Source organism: Emydura macquarii, unplaced genomic scaffold (genome assembly GCF_026122565.2).
Source record: "Emydura macquarii macquarii isolate MOO-44397 ecotype Brisbane River unplaced genomic scaffold, CSIRO-AGI_Emac_v2 contig_1348, whole genome shotgun sequence".
NCBI classification, from domain to species: Eukaryota; Metazoa; Chordata; order Testudines; family Chelidae; genus Emydura; species Emydura macquarii.
Window position 1 is genome coordinate 21,552,848 of NW_027131485.1, and position 21,838 is coordinate 21,574,685.

Here is a 21,838-nt window from a genome sequence, read left to right on the forward strand (position 1 = left end):
TGTAATGCTTGTGCGGAGTTCTGGATTGGTACTCTGGAGAGGCTAACATCTTCTGTTTAGCCACAGAAGAGGTATAGCCTAAGTAACTGCTGTGTACGCTTCGCCACACTTTTCCCCCAGCATGCCTCTTCTGTGACCTCGAAGGCACCACCTATCGTAGTGAGAAAGTAGCTCATTTTCCACAGTCATTTCAGTTCTCTTCTGAAATTGATGATAAAGTGGGATCACTGTTCACGGAAAACTTGACTAACCCCAAAGTTTTAATAGATATTGGGTGAAGTTTGGTTTAAGAGCAATAAGCTTTGGCATAGAAGGGCAATTCTTGTATTTTCAAACTTTTTAAAAAATGCTAAATGTGTAATACAGCAGGAGGTTGTGCTTAGAAAAACAGTAGATGTGGTTAACTCTTAAAATTGAAAAGGAAAGAAAAGTCTGCAACAGCTATATGGAGCGAGGCAGTTAGAGAGAGTTTGTGTCATTTATGTATTTGTGCATGTGTCTATAGAATTGTGCATGTGTCTATAGTTTAAAAACACCCTAATGATACCTTGATCATTTTGCCTTTATATTTAATTTTTCCCCAAAGCTCTTCCTATGCTTTAAATAATGTAATTTATTTTTGTTTGTTTAATACAAGATTGTAAGCTTTACAGGGCAAATGCGGTGTCATTCTCTTTGTTTGCATGGCGCTTTGCATGGGAGTGGGGTCTCCAATCCTTTGGGCAAAGGTATAATGGAAATAATATTAGTAATCGCATGTTGATAAATCAATATCACTAGCATCACCTCTTCCAGTACCAATTTGGGCTGACTTTGAACTGGCGAATGCTAGGTATAAGTCTTTCTGTAAGTGACTGTTAGTGCATTTCTTTTTACAGCTGAGAAATTCTTAAAATGTTCTTATTCATCTGAGCCACATTTAATCAACTTCTGTTAAAATGTTCATGATGAACTTATGGTTTCTCTTTTAGCTCTTTTCACTTGTATTTTATAATTGCAAAAAAAATCCCAACACAACCTCCAGAGAGCTGGCCATGTTGCTCTTCTAGAATAGGGCTGCTTTGTGCTATTCCAGACTTAAAAGGCTGTCTGTCCCAAAATTGACAGGTCTGGTTACTGGAGGATTTCTTCCACCTAGGGGATCCTCAAGCACCATAGAACTGATTCTACACCATTCTCCCTATGACCCTAAGAACCCTTCAGTGCTGACTGGCAAAGGGTTCGCTGTCGTGTAACAGCAACTCCTATCAGCCTGAGAAACACACTACACCTAACACACAGCTGTCATGGTATTTATATAAAGAATGTAGTGTAAGGTATCAAATGAAAACTTATGTCACACTGGTCATCATAATCATTGTGTGATGTATGTATGGGTAACAATTAAAAAGTTGTGTGTATGTACTAAAAATATGCTCAAGCCATGTAACCAGACAGAGTTGGTAAACAAGTTTGTCCCAAACAAAGAAATGTTGATATGCCGTATACCTAAGTCTCTAATGTAAATGGAGTAGGATAAACCAAATACAATGGAAATAACATTTGCATCTGAAGTCAACAGGAAAAACAAATTATGTAGAGAATGAGACAAGGGGAACAAACAACATTTTTCAGAGGTTCACTGGACTAAAAAGAAGGGGAACAAGGACTTTTTGGTTATCCGTCGCTGAAGGAACAAAGAAGTTAGTGTCTCTCTTGTATTCAGGAAAGGAGGCTCTCCAGCCATGGGAGTTGGTGATAGAGGACTTGGCTTTAAGTGTGAAGCTCCCTTAGACAATGACTATAGCTGGTTGAGGTGAGTTTTAGTTACTAGAAATTTACACTTTTTTATTGTTACCATTTTCTGCTTCTATTATCTTTACTTAGTATCATTTAAATCTCTGTTCACTTTTAATAAACTTATTCTTGGTTTTACTATAAATTCATTTTGTGCTGTAATAATATAGGAAAGCTCTGGATGCCCTGAGAAAGTGTCACTCCCTCCTCCCACCGGAAGTTCACACTGACAAAGCACCGGTCTAGGTAGCGGTACCGCTGGTCACCGACATCACGCTTCCTGTATCCAAGGCGGCGATTGTCGGAACACCAACAAGATTGGGAGGCCAGATACCCCTCCCCTTCTCCACGGCATCACCCGGCGGGAAAGGGATTGAGCGCAGGTTGCTGTTGGTCACTAGGGAGCGAATCCTGCTACTCTGGGGAAGATAGAACCCCAGCAGCCCACCCTGGTCAGCCCCATCGACCTGGGGGTCAGGAGCAGGGTCCCTGTCCAACTGCTCCAGGTTGGCATCAGGGCCAGTGGCTGGCTCAATGGCCATAATGGAATCTTTGGGGGTTCCCTATGGCCACGGGGTCCTATTCCCTTATGTCATCGGGTAAACGATCTATAGCTCCTGTATCCCCAGTGGAGATCTGTATCTCTGCTTCAGAGGTGGAATCGGACCCACTGAAAGGGACATCTGCAGCGGTTCCCCCGCAACCAGGGGAAGTGCCGTTATCTCCAGCACCGGGACAGTCATCTTCCTCCTCCTCAGACAAGGCAGTTACAGCAGAGCCTTCAGCTCCCTTAGATGATTTTCGAGCCCACCAGGAGCTTCTTAAGAGGGTGGCCTCGAACTTGGGGTTGGAAATGGAGGAGCTGCAGGAACCATTGGACAACCTTTTCAATGTGCTGGCAGCGGCGGTGCCGGCCTGTGTTGCCTTGCTGGTCCATGAAGGGGTCCTTAATTGGTTAAGGCTCTGGAAAAACGCCATCCTCTCTGCCTCCAACTTCTAAGAGAGCAGAGAAGTATTACGTCCCTGCAAAGGGGTTCGAATACTTATTTACACACCCTGCACTGAGCTCCCTGGTAGTAGTGGCTGCCAATGAACGGGACAGATGGGCAACCTGGCATAACTCCCAAAAATAAAGACAATAAAAAGCTGGATCTGTTTGGAAGGAAAATTTATTCTACCTCCAGCCTGCAAGTCTGTATTGTTAACCAGCAAGTGCTGATAGGGAGATATAATTATAACCTCTGGAACTCCCTCCAAGCATTTTGGAGACGCTCTGCCCCAGGAGCAGGCACCAGACTTCCACCATCTTGGAGGAAGGCAAAACGGTGGCCAGGGCCGCCTTACAGGCAGCCTTAGATGTGGCTGACTCGGCTGCAAAGTCCATGGCCTCCGCGACCTCCATGTGCCGGTGCTTATGGCAGCAGTCACCTGTTCTGGCCCAGGAGGTGCAACAGTTCATCCAGGACCTACTGTTCAATGGAAGTGCACTCTTCTTGGATCAGACCGACACCAAGCTTCTTGGGCTGAAAAACTCCAAGGGCCACATTGCGTTCGGTGGGCCTTTACATGCGCCAGGCTGGGAGAAGTTCAGCCCACAGCAGCAGCAGCCTAGGTTCCAGCCTCAGTGCTTTGGAACCTACAGGAGGAGGGAAGAGACAGAAGCTTTAGGTGGCGCTGGCTGGCCCCGCCTTCTTCCTCGGCTACTGAGCTGGCTGCCTCCCAACGTTTGGGTGTACAGCACCAGTCGTTTTGATGGTGCACCCGAGGACGATTTTCCAGTCTTATTTCAGAATTCTACATCCCCGTTATTCCTAAACCGACTTGCTCCCTTCCTCCTGGCATGGGCCCATATAACATTGGATCGTTGGGTCCTGGGTACCAATGTAGCAGGTTATACCCTGCAGTTCTCTTCCCCCTCTCCACACACTTCCTTGCCTCTTTTCAGGGACCCCTCTCATGAGCAACTCCTCATGCAGGAGGTGGAGAACCTCATTACACTGGGAGCTGTGGATAAGATTTCACGGGACATGAGAGGAAAGGGCTTCTATTCCCATTATTTCCTGATTCCCAAGGCAAAAGGGGGACTCAGGCCTATTTTGGACCAGCAGGGCCGAAACAGGTACATCAAAAGGCTGAAGTTCTGCATGGTTTCCCTAGCCTCCATCATTCCCTCATTGGATCCAGGAGACTGGTATGCCTCCCTCAGTCTGAAGGATGCATATTTTCATATCTCCATATTCCCAGGACACAGACGCTTCCTCCAGTTTGTGGTGGGAGGCTCCCACTACCAGTTTATGGCCCTCCCCTTTGACCTGTCATCACCCCAAAGGGTATTTCCAAAATGCATGGCGGTGGTGGCCGCATTTCTCAGGTGCCGAGGGGTGCAGATTTACCTGTATCTCGACTGGTTAATCCGGGGCAAGTCATTGGCCCAGTTTCAGATCATTTCCAAGATTTTAGTGGTTGAGATAGTGTAGTGAAAGAGGTCTATAAGCAAAGACCACAGCTTTGCAGAGCAAAACCACAGCTTTGCAGAGCAAAGAGCATTGCAGTAGGATTTTTGACATTTCAAACAAAATGAAAGGTTCATTCATAAATATGCTAGGGTCAAATAATTACTGTATGTCTTCCTTTATTCAAAATAAAGAAAATATCTTTGATAATTACCATATGTATTAAAAAAGTTGACTTTCTGGTGGAATATACATTTTGCTTGTTTTCATTTGCCATTGTGTGCTTTCTCAGTGTGTTCCTCTGTTCACATTCCTGCCAAAATATCTTTCAGATCCTTAACTTGCTAAATTTAATGAGTATGATACACCCCAATAAAAATGACAGAAATGGATATTTTTTCAGACATAAAAACTAGCTATAGTTGTAGAGAATAGAGGGGCAGCTGGGGAGAATTAAGCTGAAGCTGCCAAGTTTAAACAAAGCTGTCCAATTCTGGACAGTATGGTAATAGAAAACATGAGGGATTATCAACCTTGACATCTTATTAAAACGTGCAGTGGGGATGTTATTTACTAATCAGATATCAACTTCAAACGTGAGTATGAAAGGATGCTGAAGTGCCTTGCTGATTGGGGCTTTATTGTAGTTCTCTTCCTTGGCTGCATGTGAAATCCCCGTCATGCTCCTTCATACTGAATTGTCATTTGTGTAGCTGTCCCAAGACTTCAGGGCAACAAGGCAGTCCCAAAGTTGTTACTGAACTCAGGTCACTCTTTTCGTTATTCTGTATATTACTTGTCATAATTCTTACTTAAATTGTATTTAAATACTAGTAGTGCTGATTAGTACAGTATTCTGTATAATGGAAAAAATCTTCTTTCCTTTAATTATTTTAAATGTTTGCATTCTTTACCTGCAAGTCTCAGCATTAGTATAGGTCTATTGCTACCTTGTCCCCCTACTAACTTTTCTATAGAGCACCATCTGTCTTCAAAGGAGCAATGATGTAAAATACTTTGACTGTATTTGTTTAATCAGTGCAGCCAGTATGCTGATGTTGATTGGCTCAGTATATTTAGTTCCTTAAAGTATCCAAAATGTGCTTATTTATCTTTATAACTTACCCATGTGCCTGTGGAATAATTTAAATCACCTGATTTTTTTAAAAATAAGTCTTTACAAAACCACAACCTGACTTGACCAATTTTGTTTCATTGTTTCCTTGTGCTCCTGTCTGTCTTTATGCACCTGTTGTCTCTTGTCTTACACTCAGTAAGATCTTGCTGTGTGATTGTATAGTACCGAACACAGTGGGATCCTACTCTGGGACTGGATCTCCTCTCATCCATCCACATTTGAAAAGCTCTAGCAGTTAGAAACTGAACCAAGTCTCTTAACATACAAACTATTGCTTGCTACAGGTAGTGACTCTGCCTGGTCTAATTTAACCAAGTCACTTCCACACCCCTCAGTTTCAGCAAACTGCTTGCAAAAGCTGCTAAGAGGTTTTATTTCTTCAGGAGCAGTTTTAGGCAACAATCCATTTCCCACAGAAATGTCCCTTCCCTCTTCAGTGAGAGGCTGCTTTAAAGAAACCTTTTCCTGAGCCCTAGCAGATTCCTTCTGGGCTTTAGTTAAGTCCAGAACCACTGACAAATCCTCCAAACTTTTGGAGACTGGGGTAGCTCCCTCCATGGGCAAATCATTACCCCCCACAGACACAGGTTTAGGAACACTTCCTTCTTGGGTCTTAATACTTTCTGCCTTCTCCACAGACAGAACACTGGAGACTTTCTCTCCTCCAGCAGATAAACTGCGATTCTGAACATACAAGCTGCTATTTTCCACAATCTCAAGGCTAAAGACACTTTCTTCCTTGTCACAGCATACTTGGCTAACTACAGACAACTGCTCACAGTCATACACCCCCCCCCCCCCTTCACACATTTTCCCATTGATCACTGGTAACACAGGAGACTTACATTCATACTTCCTCTGGGACTGGGTGACATTAACTTGGTTACATATATTTACCATATCAGCATTAAACACGTGAAAATCGCTATAAATTGAAAATATTTTTTCCCAATCGCTGTTAAGAGAAGCTGGGCTTCCAGAAGGATGCAGCTTTTGCTTTTCCAGGATCTGGAGTTGGAGTCTGGCTTTTTTCATCCATTCTTGATGAGCTTTTTCTGCTGCAGTTCTCTGTTTTTGATGAGCCATCTCATTTTCCTCATCTTTTTTTTGGAGTTCATGTTTATATTTGGAAAGTCTTTCCTCAGCTTCTAGTCTCAGCTTTCTGAGTTCCTCCTCATCTTTTGTTTTTATTTCAGCCATTTCTCTCTTATTCTGCAGATGCTGTCTATCTCTCAAGGCTTGCAGCTTGATTGCTTTGTCTGATTGTGAATCACTCATTCTGACTAACTTTAATCTTTAACACACTCAATATCAAATTTTAAAATTTGGAATAGCGTGAGATTCTGATCCAAAACCCAAATGTTCTGGTTCTGTGGATCCTGCTAAGACTACGCTACTGTGACCCTTCCGTGCCCAGGGTAGCCAAAATATCACGTTGCCAGCCAATCCTTTAGTAACTAAAACTAAAGGTTTATTGTAAACAGAAAGAAATAAACCATAAGAGAAATGTTAAAGGGTCAAAGCAAATCAGATACATACAAATGATTGAAAATCCATATACATCCAGTTTCTGGGAGAATTGTGAATTTGCAGGCTTGTACAGTTCCTCTGGTATACATCCAGCACCTGGATGGGTCTTAGTCCTTCAGTTCAGTTGCAAAATGAATTGATCCAGAGGCAGGTATGTGTCTGTAGCTGAACAGGAACAAAGACAAAATGTACTCCATGACTTGGCCTTATATACCCTCTGGCCCTGGCCATGCGGTCCTCTGGAATATTACAAGAACTAAAATGGAGTCCAGAGTCACATGGGCCAATCCTGGTAACTCTTCAGGTATGCCTTTAGTTTCTTCCTGGGCCCCTTGCATTTGTGAGTGTCTTAATGGGCCATTAAGCAGGCTATTGTTTTGCAGCCATCCTGTCTGGGGTGTGTCCCAGCCAGCACAATTTGAAATACAGATGTATCAACCATATCCATAACTTCCATCTTACATATAACACATGAACATAAACATCATCATCTTACTTAGCACACTATAGCCATTCTAACAGTACCTGACATGGCATATCCCACATGGATTATTATGATTTTGACATATTGATGTCAAACAATATAACAAATGCCCCCCCACTATCTAACCAGCATGACACCCCCAACGCGAGATTGGTGTAGGAAGGTGTAATCAGAGCTCCTGAATACACTTCAAGGGCCCCCCTAATCCAGCCAGCATGACACCATTCCCCTCACAAGAGCCCACACTTCCCTGCAGCTGCTAGGTCACATGGCAGCGTGCGCGTACGTGGTGCGGCATGCCCAACTAAAGCTCAGACCGTTGCAGTTATGGCTGGTCTCTGTGTACGCCCCAACCATGCACAACTTGGACTGAGTAGTTATGGTACCCCTACATGTATTGGCTTCCCTGAGCTGCTGGGCCGACCCTCAATCAGTGAAGCAGGTCTCACCCTCTTGGTTATCCTGGTGTCCAATGCCTTGGACTTGGGATGGGACGTTCACATCAACGGCACCCTCACACGCAGGGATCTGGTCTCTGGCTGACCGCAATCTGCATATAAATGTCAAGCAGCTCAAGGTGATATGCCTAGCCTGCTGAATATTCCTCCCCTACATGGAGGGGCAAATTGTCCAGGTTCTAACAGACAATACCACTAGGATGCTCTACATCAAGAGGCAGGGAGGGGTGCAGTCATTGGGGGCCTTTGTCAGGAGACTCTGCTTCTGTGGGACCTCATCATTCAGAACAACTTCCACATCATGGTATCACACCTGCCTGAGGCCAGGAATGCCATGGCGGATTGGCTCAGCAGATCCTTCTTACCCCGCCAAGAGTGGTCGCTCCATCCTCAGGTGGCTGATAGGATCTTCCAGGGGTGAGGAACTCCCCAAGTGGACCTCTTGCCTCCAGGCTGAACAAGAAATGCGACCTGTTCTGCTCAATTCACGGGGTAATGAAGGGTCGCTGTCCAATGTTTTTGTCATCTCATGGATGGAGAGACACTCATGTATGCCTTCCCACCAACACTTCTCATTCACAGAGTCCTGCTGAAAATGAAGAGGGACAAGGCAGATGTGATATTAATAGCCTCCAGTTGGCCGAGACAACATTAATTCAGCATGTTGCTGTAACTCTCAACTGCCCCCCTGCTGGAACTGCCTTGTTGGCCAGATCTATTGTTGCAGAACAGCGGCTAGTTCCTACACCTGGATTTATTTTCCCTCCATCTGACAGCATGGAGGCTCAATTGTTAAATACAAACAAGAGGGTGTGCTTATCTCAGGTCCAGCAGGTTCTGATGGGCAGCAGGAAATCCTCTACCAGAATGTCCTACCTAGCCAAATGGAAGAGGTTTTCCTGCTGGGCAATGGATTGGAATATCTTGCCCCTGCAGGCCTCAATACCATCTATTCTGGACTACTTATTGTATCTCAAGAGACATGGCCTAGTGATCTGGTGGCCATTTCAGCTTTTCACCCGCTGAAACAAGGGAAGTCTGTGTTTTCCCACTGTATGATGGCCAGATTCCTCAAAGGGTTGGAAAGACTTTACCCCCTGGTCCAGGACCCATTACCTCCAGGTTCCTGAACTTCATTTTGTCAAAGCTAACAGGGCCCTCCATTGAGCCCCTAGCAACTTGCTCCTTATTGCTCCTTTCTTGGAAAGTAGTGTGCAGAGTCTCTGAGATGAGAGCGCTCACCTCAGGACCGCCATACATGGTTTTCTATAAAGATAAAGTACAGCTGTGGCCCCATCCAGCTTTCTTGCCCAAAATAGCATCCCAATTTCACAACAACAAGGACGCAGTCCTGCCTATGTTCCATCCTAAACGGCATAATTCCAGTGAGGAGCATAGATGGCATATCCTAGATGTTAGGCATGGACTAGACTTCTACATTGAGAGGACCAAACCGTTTCACAGAACCACACAACTCTTCATTGTGCTGACGGAAAGGATGAGGAGACTACCTATCTCCTCTCAGAGCCATCTCCTTATGGATTTCTTCCTGCATCAGGCTCTGCAATGAGCAGGCGGACTTACCTCCGCCAGAGATCATCACAGCCCTTTCCACCAGGGCTCAAACCTCGTCAGCAGCTTTTCTGGCACAGGACCCAATACAAGACTTTTGTAGAGCTGCTACCTGGGCCTCGGTTCATACATTTTTGTCCCATTATGCCATCATCCAGCAGGCTCGGCATGACGCCAGTTTCGGAAGGGCAGTGCAAAAGATGGCACTGTGAACTCTGAGCCTTGTCTCCAAGTGTGCTGCGGGTAAGGCACCTAGAATGGAATTGACATGAGCAAGCACTCGAAGAAAAGATGGTTACTTACCTTTGTAATTCTTGTTCTTCCGCAGGTATTGCTCATGTTCATTCCGTGACCTGCCCTCTGTCCCCGCTGTCAGAATTGACGGCTAGAAGGAACTGAGGGAGGCGCAGGGCCAGCGGCGCTTCATATACTGCGGCATAAATGTGGAGCTCCAGAGGGCGCCAGAGCTGGCCTTACGGATACTGCTATGGGGGAAAAACATTCCGGCTACCATGCACGTGGGCATGCACGCACACACACACCTAGAATGGAATGGACATGAGCAACACATCTCAAAGAACAACAGTTACAAAGGTAAGTAAGTCTTTTCCTGCTGCCTAGTCCTAGATCTCTATTTTGTCCATGGATTATATTGAGAGATTGAAGAAGCTCTGGGCATACGTGGTCCTCCATCCTTCATGTGTTTAACAGTCTCCCGATTCAGTGTGCTCTTGCTGTCTCTAGAGAAGGTACAAAGTTTGCTGCTAAGTAAATGTGTTTAGTTTAATTAGGCATTTTTGGCCTGATGGATAAGATCAAGCAGAGTTAAAGCTGATAAATCTTCAGTCCATGAACTCTGTGTTCTCTGGGGATGGACTCAATGATTTACTAGTACAGGGGCTCTCAAACTGAGTCGTAACCCCTCAGGGGATCGCGAGGTTGTTATGTTGGGGTTGAGAGCTGTCCAACTCTGAAGGCAGTGCCACCACCAGCAGCAGTGAAAAGTAAGGGTGACAATGGGGTGCTAATTCAGCTGTGAAAAGTGATATTGACAAAATTTCTTTGCACCCCCCAGTATTAAACAGTAAATATTTAAAAATAGCTTTTCTGTTTATAACAGTAATTTGATAAAAATGTGTTTTAGTCTTAATTTAAAAGCTGTGAGAAAAGGTAAATTCATTTTAAACAATAGGGTTATAAATTTAGTATTTAAAATTGTGTTAAATATAAAAAATGTATTTTTAATTTACAAGGATGGCTGCACTCAGAGGCTTGCTGTGTGAAAGGTCGCCAAGCAAAAAGTTTGAGAACCACTGTACTAGTAGTTTCAGTCTCTAAGTACTACAGCTCTCTCTCAAAAAAAAATAAATAAATAAAAATGGGGACCAAATTCTCTACAAGACCAATGAACTGTGCCTGCAGAAAAGATCATGGGATTTAGGAATTGCAAACCATATCAGACTGAAATTCTGATATAGTAAAGTTATTTTATATTTGTCTCTTGAGAAACTTGTCAAAGAATCCATCTAGCCACAGAAAAAATACATTACAAGTTTATGTGTTATTATCAGAGTAGCCTGCAGCAAACAGATTCTTTTTTGCACATTTAGATTTCATTGTAGCAGTGACTGCACTTGAATCCAGGAGAGAGGATTTGCTGAGGCAACACAAGAGATGGATGGTTCTAAGACTAAACTGAATTTTAGTCATTTTGCCCACAAGAAGGGAGTCTGATGATCTTGATGGAGGCAGAGAACTGTGTTTATGTGACCAGTCCATGTCAAGAGAAGATATCCAGGCTGTAGTGTATAGGAATTGGGTAGTATTGCTGAATAGTCTGCGAGCCCTCTACTGGGCCTCCCTGTCTTCTATTGCAGAAGGGCTCCCAAATTGTTTAAAGCAATATTATCCAATTCCTTTACACTACACGCTTGCACAGCAAATAACATTTTTGTACTGCTTCTGTGTGTTCCCAAAATTGGGCAAGGCTTTCAGTAATCCCGAATTGGTGGATGTTCTCCATCTGAGAAAAGGAATAATGGTAATATTTGCCAAGATTTTCAAAAATAGGTGACTAATGTTAGGCTTCTCAGTTCATATTTAGGTAGCTAGATAAATGGCCTCATTTCTAAATCACTACGGCTCCCACTGACTTTACTGCTCAATAACTTTTGAAGATCAGGACACAAGATGAATTAGGCACATTGATATTTTTTTTTTTTTTTAATTATACAATACTTGTGTGAAAGTGTCTTTTTACAAACCATGGTACATGTACTGTGGAGAGTGATGTTAATTACATTCAGAAGAGAGGGCTTTAGAATTAAAGAATATCAAAGTTGATAGTGCTATTATCTAGCTAGATCTAAGATTTAATTTCAATTTATAATCAGTATAATGTTTTAAAACCATTCTTTTTCAGTCCACCCTGAGAGACCTACTGAAGGGATTTTTTTTTAAGCATCTGGGTTTGGTGTGCAACTGCAGCAGTTAAACATATCTGTGTTTTGAGTACTGCTCTTTAAATATGAAGTATATAAAAATGGCTTTCTGCAGAATGGTAGTTTCTCAAAGACAGTTAACCTTAAAGCCCCAGGCTCCTGAATTTACAAGCAGAAACAACATCTGCTTTGTAGAATGGTCTGAAAAACGTATTTTATTCAGTGTGCAACAGAGTGAGGAAAAATATATATATACAGTTGAAGCTGTACAGCTTACCCAAAGGGATACAGACTTATTTTATAAGGTCTGCTTTAATAAATAGGGATTTTATTTTCGTTAACAATACAATAGTTTATTTTAAAAAAAAAAAGTTTCCCTTTCCCATCCAAAAGTTGACAGCATAAATGCTTATTAATTTGATTTGTCTCCTTATATGGCCCATATTGCTGTGGCTTCTGATTTTTAAAAAAACCATACTTCCAATTATTAAAATATGATGATGACTTTCAAAAGTGACTGTAAATGTGTTACCTTAGAACAGGCATTTACTTCTTTTTGTTGTCTCAGAGCTGATCTGCTTAGTTTACTGACAGAAACAAGTTTTTGTTTTTTAATTACCATCACCATTGCACAGCTATGGAGCAGCCAGCTGTAGTCTATTTCACCTCATGTATTTTCAGCAAAATCATTAGTGAAATTCTGATCCCAGGATCTTTGTGGAGTGGTGTTTTGTGATGGAGTATGAAGCAGAGTACAGCTTGATTTTTCAGATACCAGGCTGAGACTGCAGAGGTGATATTTAGAAAAGTGTTTGCTTGGATGTTTAAACTGCTCAAGTTCTAAGTGAGTCATTGTGGGAGAATAACTGTGGGATATTAACATGTCAGGGTTTTGTTTGTTTGTTTGTTTTTTAAACTGGTCATTTGTCTGTCCCTGCCATTGTGAACTGATTTACTGCTGATGAAATGCGCAGGTGTGTTCTGTTTAATATAATCTTCTGCAAATAAGGTAACTTAAATAAACTGTCTGAACACATTTTTCCTGTGACTCTGTGTGTGCTATTATTACATTTTTTGCTAATTAGGAAGAAGCTAAAACTATCACAAACTTTGATGATTTAGATATAATGGAACTCCAATCCAAAGAACTCTTGATTATTTTTTCCCAAAACCCTGAGCCCATTGATAATTTGTAATGTCCAAAGAGCTTGCTTTCTAGATGGAGCAAAAACTGCCACAGGGGTTTTATATTCCTTTGCAAATATAATACATTTTTATAATTTGCTATGAAAATATTTATTCAGATCTCAGTAAAACTTAATGAAGTGCTCATGACCTCCAAATAACTTAGTATGAAAACTTTATTTGCTCTAATCAGCCCAAGAGCAGGGAAGTATGAAATACACTCAATTACCTCTTTGACAATATATTTTTGGCTTATGGGAGCAACGCAGCCATAGTGCAGTGGAAAAGAGTTGTATGTGTTGAGCAGATGTGCTCTCACTTTATTCATGTGCTATGTCCCAATTCTGCAATGAGATCTGCTGTTGTGGAACTTGTGTCCTGAAGAGTCTTGTTGACTTTAACATAATCTTAACACACTCTTCCTAAGCTCAGATGTGATAAGTCTTTAACTATATGAATATATAATACAATATACTATCAACTTTCTTTTAAAACCTTAGATGTATATTTACTTTGCAGAGTTGGTTAGTTTAACTGGGCAGTCTTGCTAATAATGTTTATTTTAAGATCTTCTTTTGATGTATACTGAGATCAGGTGTTTGAAGATGCTAGTTTGATTTTTTTTCTCCATATCCTAGTAAAAATTTCATCCATCAAAGTAAAATTAAGTTTTTCACCTCATCTTTACTTTTTCTTTAGTATAGGAATAGATAGTTTAGCTATAAGTATTTATTGAGCCAATGGCAGCAATTCCCAGCCCAAAGACATTTGGTTCCATATATTATTCTCTCAGGCTGTTAAGCAGCACCCTCACTGTAGTACCTAAGAATCTACAAAAATATTTATACGTAATTGGCAGCCATGTTTTAAAGGTAACAAGCCTATTTGTTTGTGATATGAATGGTTGTAATACTTCTTAAAAGGGGAGATGTGAATGTAAGGGTTAATATTTTTGTGTCATTTGAGAAAAGCTCAGTTAGCAGAAGGCTAATTTCTATAAGCATGTCTCCAAAACAAGAGTTTCCAAGAGTTGTAGTTATGTTAACTATGCAGGTATAGAAGGCCCTGTTATTCCAAAGTAGAATGTTGAGTAGTGAGTAAATAGAAAACTTCGATATGGCACAGACTTTTCTGGGTGAGTAATGAGGTGTAGTTTATATATACTGTCTTTATCGCATAACAAACCATTTTCCTGGCACATTATACAGTACAGTAACTGTCATATAGTGTTTGCTTCCTCATTTGTCTTATGGAACTTTCCTTTACTTTAAGAAAAGATCACTAGGTGAAATTCTATGTCCTGTGTCATGCAGGCTGTCAGACTAGATGATCATAATGGTCCCTGTCTGGTTTTAAACTTTATAAATTTTGAAAGGGTGTATTACAGGTCCTTTTTTTCTGACTATCTGAACTGAAAATTGTTTTCTACTTCTTCCTCATTGGACAATGATGGTACATGTCCAACCAGCACCAAGTTTGATTCAGAGTTAATCAAGCTGAAGTGAGATGGGGAGATGTCTGTGCACTAGTTTTCATGAAGTCAGTAGGAGATATCATGATCTGTTGGGTAGGGTATTGGACTGGGAGTCCTGTGGTTCTATTCCTGACTTTGCCACAGACCATGGACGATCTTGGTTCAACATTCTGTCCCATTCATCTGTTTTGCCTATTTAAATTGTAAACTTTTTGGTGCAGGGACTGTTTGCTATTTTATTCTGTTCAGAGAAGAGGTTTGAGTTCTTTTGCTGGTGTAAGCTGCATCCCCCTAGTGTGGTTTGCCAGTGTCATTTATATGTATATCTATGCTGACTGCAAGCCACAGTAAGTATGGACAAGGCCTAAGACACCAGAATAGAGAAACTTCCCTTTCTATCTTTGCACTTTCATCAAAAAACTTTTAGTTTTCTGATTGAAAATTGTTGGTTTTTTTATCAAGCTTGTAATGGAACTAGGTCCACAGTTGGTGAAAATATTTTCAGTAGATATTAGACATGTTGATAATTCCTCAGTAGGAGATAAAAATATTATGAAGACCTTGAAGCTGATGAGCTGCTATTTGAAAAGCAGTAACTGACTTTCAGAATATATTTATAATTTGCATAGGTAAACTTCTATTTCATGTCTCTTGAATAAAGATAGCAATTGGAAACTAGTAATTTACGTCGTCAGTGGCTTTTTATGAAGTTTTTTGTAACTTTTGTGTAATTTTGGTAGTCTTGTCATTGTAAGAATAAAAAACAGCATTGGCAGTGATGGGCTGCACTTGATGATTTGATATGCAAGGACTAAATTGCTACGGTATGTGTGTGGATAGAAGAGCCGAATGTGCTTAAATGAAGCATAGTGATTTATTTTCACAGCAAAAGGTAGAACAATAATCTGAAGGTTCTTTTAGGTGTCTTTATAAATCAGGAAGCAATGGGTAATTTGTACCGGTGGTGTACTGTCTTATTAAATTATGGTTTCAGTTACCCAGTGAATAGATATATATGTCTTTGCAAGTAGTAAAAATAAGAGCCATTTCCAGGGTGATATTTGGACTTCAATCTCCAGTTTAACCAGTTACACATATACTATCATGTTTACTAAAAAGAAGATATGAAACATTTTGCCTATCACAGCACAGACTTTAACCCAGCAGGAATATATTTTAGAATGCCCACATGAAGATTATAAGATGTGGAATATCCAATATGTTGTTCTTGGATATGTTAGTTTGAATTGTTACAAAATGCTGCAAAAGTGTGTGGGTTATTTGTATGAATGTAGCGAGTAGAAGCCGTAATCATGAATCAGGACACCATTGTGCTAGGAACTGTACAAACACAACAACGTGATGGTCCCTTCCCTAAAGAGTTTACAGCCTAAGTATAAAACATGGTCCAACAGATGGGGGAGTACAAGAAAACAGACAGCATTAGTCAGCATGATAGGCAGTGGTCTCAGCACACCAATGGTTGTCAGGTTCTTTGTGGACATCACAGCAAAGGAGAATTTGAAGGAGGATAATGAGGTAGCTTTGTGGATGTTAACTGGGACTTCCTCTCAAGTGTGAGTGGCACCATGAAAGAAAGTACAAAGGTGCTTGTTTGAAAATTTAACAAGTGGGAGATGGAGACTGGCATCATGAATTAAAGGGAGGAGGGCATCAACATCTCAATAGTGGATTAGATAGGGATAGGCTGTGAAGGGCCCTGAAAGTGAAGACAAATATTTTGTTTGTGATGAAGGGGGACCCAGAGGAGGGATGTAAAGAGGGTGGAGACATGGTCAAAGAAACTGGTTAAGAAAATGATCTTTGCAGCAGCATTCTGAATGGATATGAATGGGACAAGACAGCTTTTGTTAGAGAGAAAGATGTGGTAAATGAGAAGATAAGACCATGGATGAGAGTTTCAGCTGTGTGGACAGATAAGCAAGGGTGTATCTTAGAGAAGTTATGCAGAAAGAATTGGCAAGATTTAGACATAAGCTGGATGTGAGGATACAGAGAGACATCTGAATCAAAGATGCCACCCAGGTTTTGGCCCTGAGTGACAGGCAAGAAGACATTCCTGTGTTCACAGTGATTGGGAAAGTACAAGTACAGCCTGTGCCAAACATAACACTGGATGCTACCCTTTAAAGCTCTTTGAGGAAAATATTATACAGTCAGTCCAAACCTTTGTCTAGTTCACTTACTTACAGAAAAGAGGAAAAATCCAAGACGTAGCTTTGGCATGCTTCATTCAAGTCTGAGATCAGTCAAACCACACCAAAATACTGATGAACAGTTCCTTCTTCCTGCGTTTCCTTATTTTCAATACCATAGCCAGCCTGACTTTTTACATATAAGGGCCACATGAGTAGAATATTCCATTGGAGTGAATTTTGAGGTAAGGATTTTCTCCTTCCCTTCTTCCTCTCAGGAGAAAACACCAGAAAGAATTGGGTGAACATAGTTTCATCATAGATTCAAACAGAATAATACCCTTTTTTTGGGCAATTATCTCTCTCTCCTATTTCTCTCTGAGGAAGACACAATGGCACATGAGGCAAAAATCCCTCCCTGTATGTGACCGTGGTCACTGAGGGGCAAGCTGAAAATGCTTACTAAGGGCAAACTACAACGAATAGGGCAAACAATCACCAAAACTGGTGGTTTATTCTATAATTAGATTTCACCAGGCCAGTAACAAAATTTCTGTAATACCTTACTGGTTATCAAGAAGCCAAAGTACAACTCTCTTTAAGCAATCCAGTCTTTGGCTTCCACTCAGACAGCTAAATATATATAATGAGGGTTATTTAAAACCTTATTCACCATATATAAAGTTCTACCAATCCTGAGAGATTGGACACGTTACCCACCAGGTCAATGAATATTTCAGATCTTACCCAAATATACACTTACAGCCAAGTCTTAATAACTAATCTAAGATTTGTTAAAACGAAAAGAAAAAAGTTACAGTGGTTACAAGATTATTAAAAACATACAGATACGAATAAAGTTCTTAGGTCAGTTTCATAGCAGCCCTGTTGCAGCTGATTTGTAAAAGTCCTTCTAGAATCAGTTCAATAGGGTATAGTCCAATATATAGTTCACATGCAGAGTTTGTTCAAATTCTTCCGTGAGAATTTGCAGGGATAATCCAGAGTCAACCTGGAGACCTCAGTCTTTAAGCCTTAGACCTTTCCATGACAAACTTTAAGCGGATCTGAGGTAAAACAGGATCAGGCCCGAAACTTCCTTTATAGTTCTCTAGCCAGCTGACAGCAAACCTCACAGGAGGAGTCTTCCTGGATGAAGCATAGGCTGTGTATATTGCTGCTTTGAAGCTAAACTTCTATTACCTATGTATACACAGGTAAACTAGTAGTATTAATTAGCATAAGGAAATTAGCCATTCTTCAAAGCATTCCATTATGGCATAGACAATTTAAAATGAAGACAATGTAAGTAATATTATTTCCTGCAGTATCTTACATCTTTGATCTTAAGGATAACTGAACCATCCACATGCATAATATAATGTAATTAAGACATGAAAAAGAATTAGCACCCACAAGCTAATCTGGTTACATTGTTAACTTCTAATAAGATAAATACAGACACATACAATTAGTATCTATTCTTAATCCTCTAAAAATACAGGCCTATATTTTAAGAACTCTAGTCTAATTAACATGGCTTTGCTAACTGTCTACAAGGAATGGCCTTGTTTATCCTAATAGGTCATTAAAGGTTGATTTTTGGGTCACTCAGCTTGTTGGTTGTTTAACCTACGCTGGCTCAGTGTCACACTAAAACCGAATTTGAGCAGGACAAAGCCAATTAGAAATTCCTTTCTGATCTTGGAGGAAGTCCTATAGAGATATTGTGCAGAATAGAAAGTCTATCTCTATGTTGTGCTGTGTCAACCCTATTGCCAGTAGGGTTGTATGAGTCCATACCCATAGTTGACTAGTTTGATTAGTAAGCACCCAAACTGTAGGATGCTGGGACCTGTAACCACTAACCTGGATAACAGGACTCCTCCACTGATCAGAAAAACTGTAGTAATATGGTGCTTTTGCTAGACAGCCACCAGGTCTCAAAGAAAACCACTTCTCACTATCATTGCTGCATATCAGTGGGAGATATCCAGATGCAGCTCACCTAGACTAAGCGCTGAAGATTGCAGCCAGTAGTGTTACTGGTACTGGCTACCTGAGAAAGGTATACCCACCATAAAGTTTATGTACTGATCAACAGGACATGGTATCATGGTAGTGAAGGCTTACAAAAATAGCATCAATTTGAAAGAAGATCTATACTGCATAATTTCCCTGTAATGCTGTGAAGGAGGGTGAACTCTAACAGAAATGAAGAGTTGCCTTTTTGATGCAGAATTCACAGTAAAACTTTTACAGAACACAAATCTGTGGCCCTAAGCTATGTGGTGTGTTAAAGCATTTTTGTACCTAATGCTTTTGAAAAAGATAATTTTTATATATACAGGTGCCTTCTACGGTGCTACCAAGGTCAGTTGCAATATGGATTATTAGCAAAAGGATTATTACCTTTGCAGAATAAACTTCAAATACTACTCCTGCTGACTGCAGCAAGCTTTGGCAAAGACATTTGCAAAACAGACTTCTTCCTTTCTTGAGAGCTGCTCTAAGTGAGAGAAGAAAGGTTGTCTTGACTTTTTGGAGCAATATATGATAGAATATTGGAAATGTTTAAACAAATAGTAATTTACCATACAAAGATATACTGCAACAGAGATCTTAGCATTTCCCCTTTGTACTCTTGCTTATGTCACTCAACTTTCAAAAAACGGTAGAACGGAAAGCTCGGAGGAAAATTGCAGACAACTATACACAGTTCTAGCTTCTTTTTCTTTAAAAGCAAAACTATTCTTCATGGGCTATTAATTTTTAAAGTCATTTATCTTAGAGTAAAGCTGTATGTACAGAACATAATATATAACATCAACATAGTATGGTGTAGCTTGTGACCCCAAGGCATTGTGACGACATAACTCCAGGATAAACAGAACAAAAATGAATTTTTCATTACTTTAGCTATATCCATCCTGACACTTCCCAAGTCAAGTTTCCCTGTCATGCCTTCCAGCATTCCTTCTCCTCTCCCCCTGCCATTTTCACGCTTCAAGAAACCACTACAATAAAATACAAGACTAATAAATATCACTTCGCTTTTATTTAACTTTCCCCATGGTGAACACTATGTTGATACTACTAGACTATATACAGTATACTCCTGTTCATCCAAGTAGCATGGGGGATATAGATTTTATTGAGGTAATTGAGAGTTCGGATAATTGAGAGGCCATTGAATAAACAGTGAAGGAAACAAAATTAAGATGTCAGACTATCACTTACTGTATTTAGTAAGAGAGTGCATATTTATTGAAAAGTAGATAAGCACAAACAAATTGGGTTGCTAGGAAATACTAGCTCACACAACACACGCTGAATATAGAATCATAGGCAGTCACAGTCATCCACTACAGTACAGCAAAGAACTCTGTTATAGATGCCCGCTTTTTAGTGCTATTTAATTTTTCTACTTTCTGCATGCATAACTTTTGGAGGAGCAAGGTGTGCAGGTAGTCAGTGTTCTCTTGACTCTTCATCCAGAATAAACACTTATTCGATGCAGCAGCTGCTTCAGAGACTGTCAGTACCGGATCCAAAGGTGCTGCTACCTTTGTCTCTTCCTTGTTGTCCTCTTCAGCTATGTCCACGAGCTATATAGTGACCACTGTGTGGGTCATTTTGTGTACTAAAACCCAGTATGATCCAGTGAATAGGGTACTAGACTGGGACTTAGGAGACCTGGCTTCTATTCTTTGCTATGCCAATGCCCTGCTGCATGACTTGGACTTTGGACATGTTATTTCTCTGTTCCTTTGTGCAGTCGGTTGCCTTCTCACTCTTTTTCCATCTTGTTTAGTTAAATTGTAAGCTCTTCACTAAAGGACTCTCTCTGTATTTGTCCTGGGCATTGTACAAGGATGCTCAACCTTGGTGAAGCCTCTACATGCTACCGTAATATAAATAATATCTAGGTCCTTAGCTCTCCATTTCTGTTGCATACAGGCACTGCTACCTTTACTCTTCCTTGGTCTCATTTTTTAAAAATAAACAAATATATATACATTTTCTGGACCTTTACTAAAAATATGGAACCAAGTATTTAATTCTAAAATTATTCTTTGAGCACATAATACAATCACCCACGCTCTTTGAGGCAGAGACATTGTTTTTTGTTTTGATGGATAATTTTTATTATTATAAGGCACCCTCTACATCTGTGTTTCTATATAAATAATACTAATTGAGGAAACCATTGCATTGCTGTCAATAGTGTCGAGGCTTTTTCCATCATGTACCCAATTACATTTTTCCAGTTTTTTCCCCCCTGTACAGAATTCTAGTGATAGCAGTAAAACACAAGAGTAAACTATCGTTTGTTAAAGTTTCAAAATGAACATTGTAAAGTATTCTAAGCTTGTGGTTTTGTTAAATTTTTAATTCCTTTTTTAAATATCACTAGTAAAAATGTATTTAAAGTCGTGGCTACATCAGACCCTAGAATTTTTTAAGAAGCAAGGAAAAGAAAACTTATAAACCTTATAGTGATAGGTGCAATTAAAAAAAAAAAAACTTGTAACAGATTTTATATAAAATCTATGTAGTGAGAATTCTTAATTTGTTTAATTTAACCTGTTTTGCACAGTTGTTACATTATGGTCAGTGGTGCATTATGAGTCTCCATTCAGACCTCCTTTTAAATAAGACTTAAAAATTCAAACCCAGGATTATAAAAATAGCTTCTTAGATTTGAAAATCCAACTATGTGAAATATATCTTTGTATCATTGTTCCTTTAGGGAAAAAATGTTGTTTGTTTTTTGTTTTGTTTTTTAAATAAATATATTTTAATCCATGTATAATAAACACATGGCAACTCTCTATATTTAAAAAGTATTCTTTTCTTAAATGCAGAACAAACTTTTCCTTCCTATTTAGTGTAAAATAAATAAAAACACACTTCAAAAACACATTTTCCTAACTTTTAGTGACATTGTCCCAAAAGTAATAGGACTTCCTGTCAGTATTTAGACAAGCATCTTACAAGTCAGCATGGGGAGGAAAAAAAACAAATTGAAGTGCACAATTACCCTTCCTTGAAATTAATCCCATGTTATCTCAATTGTTAAAACACTCCTGTATTATCTAAATGAGTTTCTATAAGACACTAATTATGTTTTTGCTGAAGTAGTACTCGTAAGGAACAAAAACCACATT

The 21,838-nt window shown here is 40.2% G+C and overlaps 1 protein-coding gene across 2 annotated transcripts in view; it reads left to right on the top strand.

Moving 5' to 3' along the window:
* CPPED1 (calcineurin like phosphoesterase domain containing 1) overlaps positions 1 to 21,838 on the top strand; it is an 83,545-nt gene that overhangs the window by 28,852 nt on the left and 32,855 nt on the right. The window lies entirely within an intron of this gene.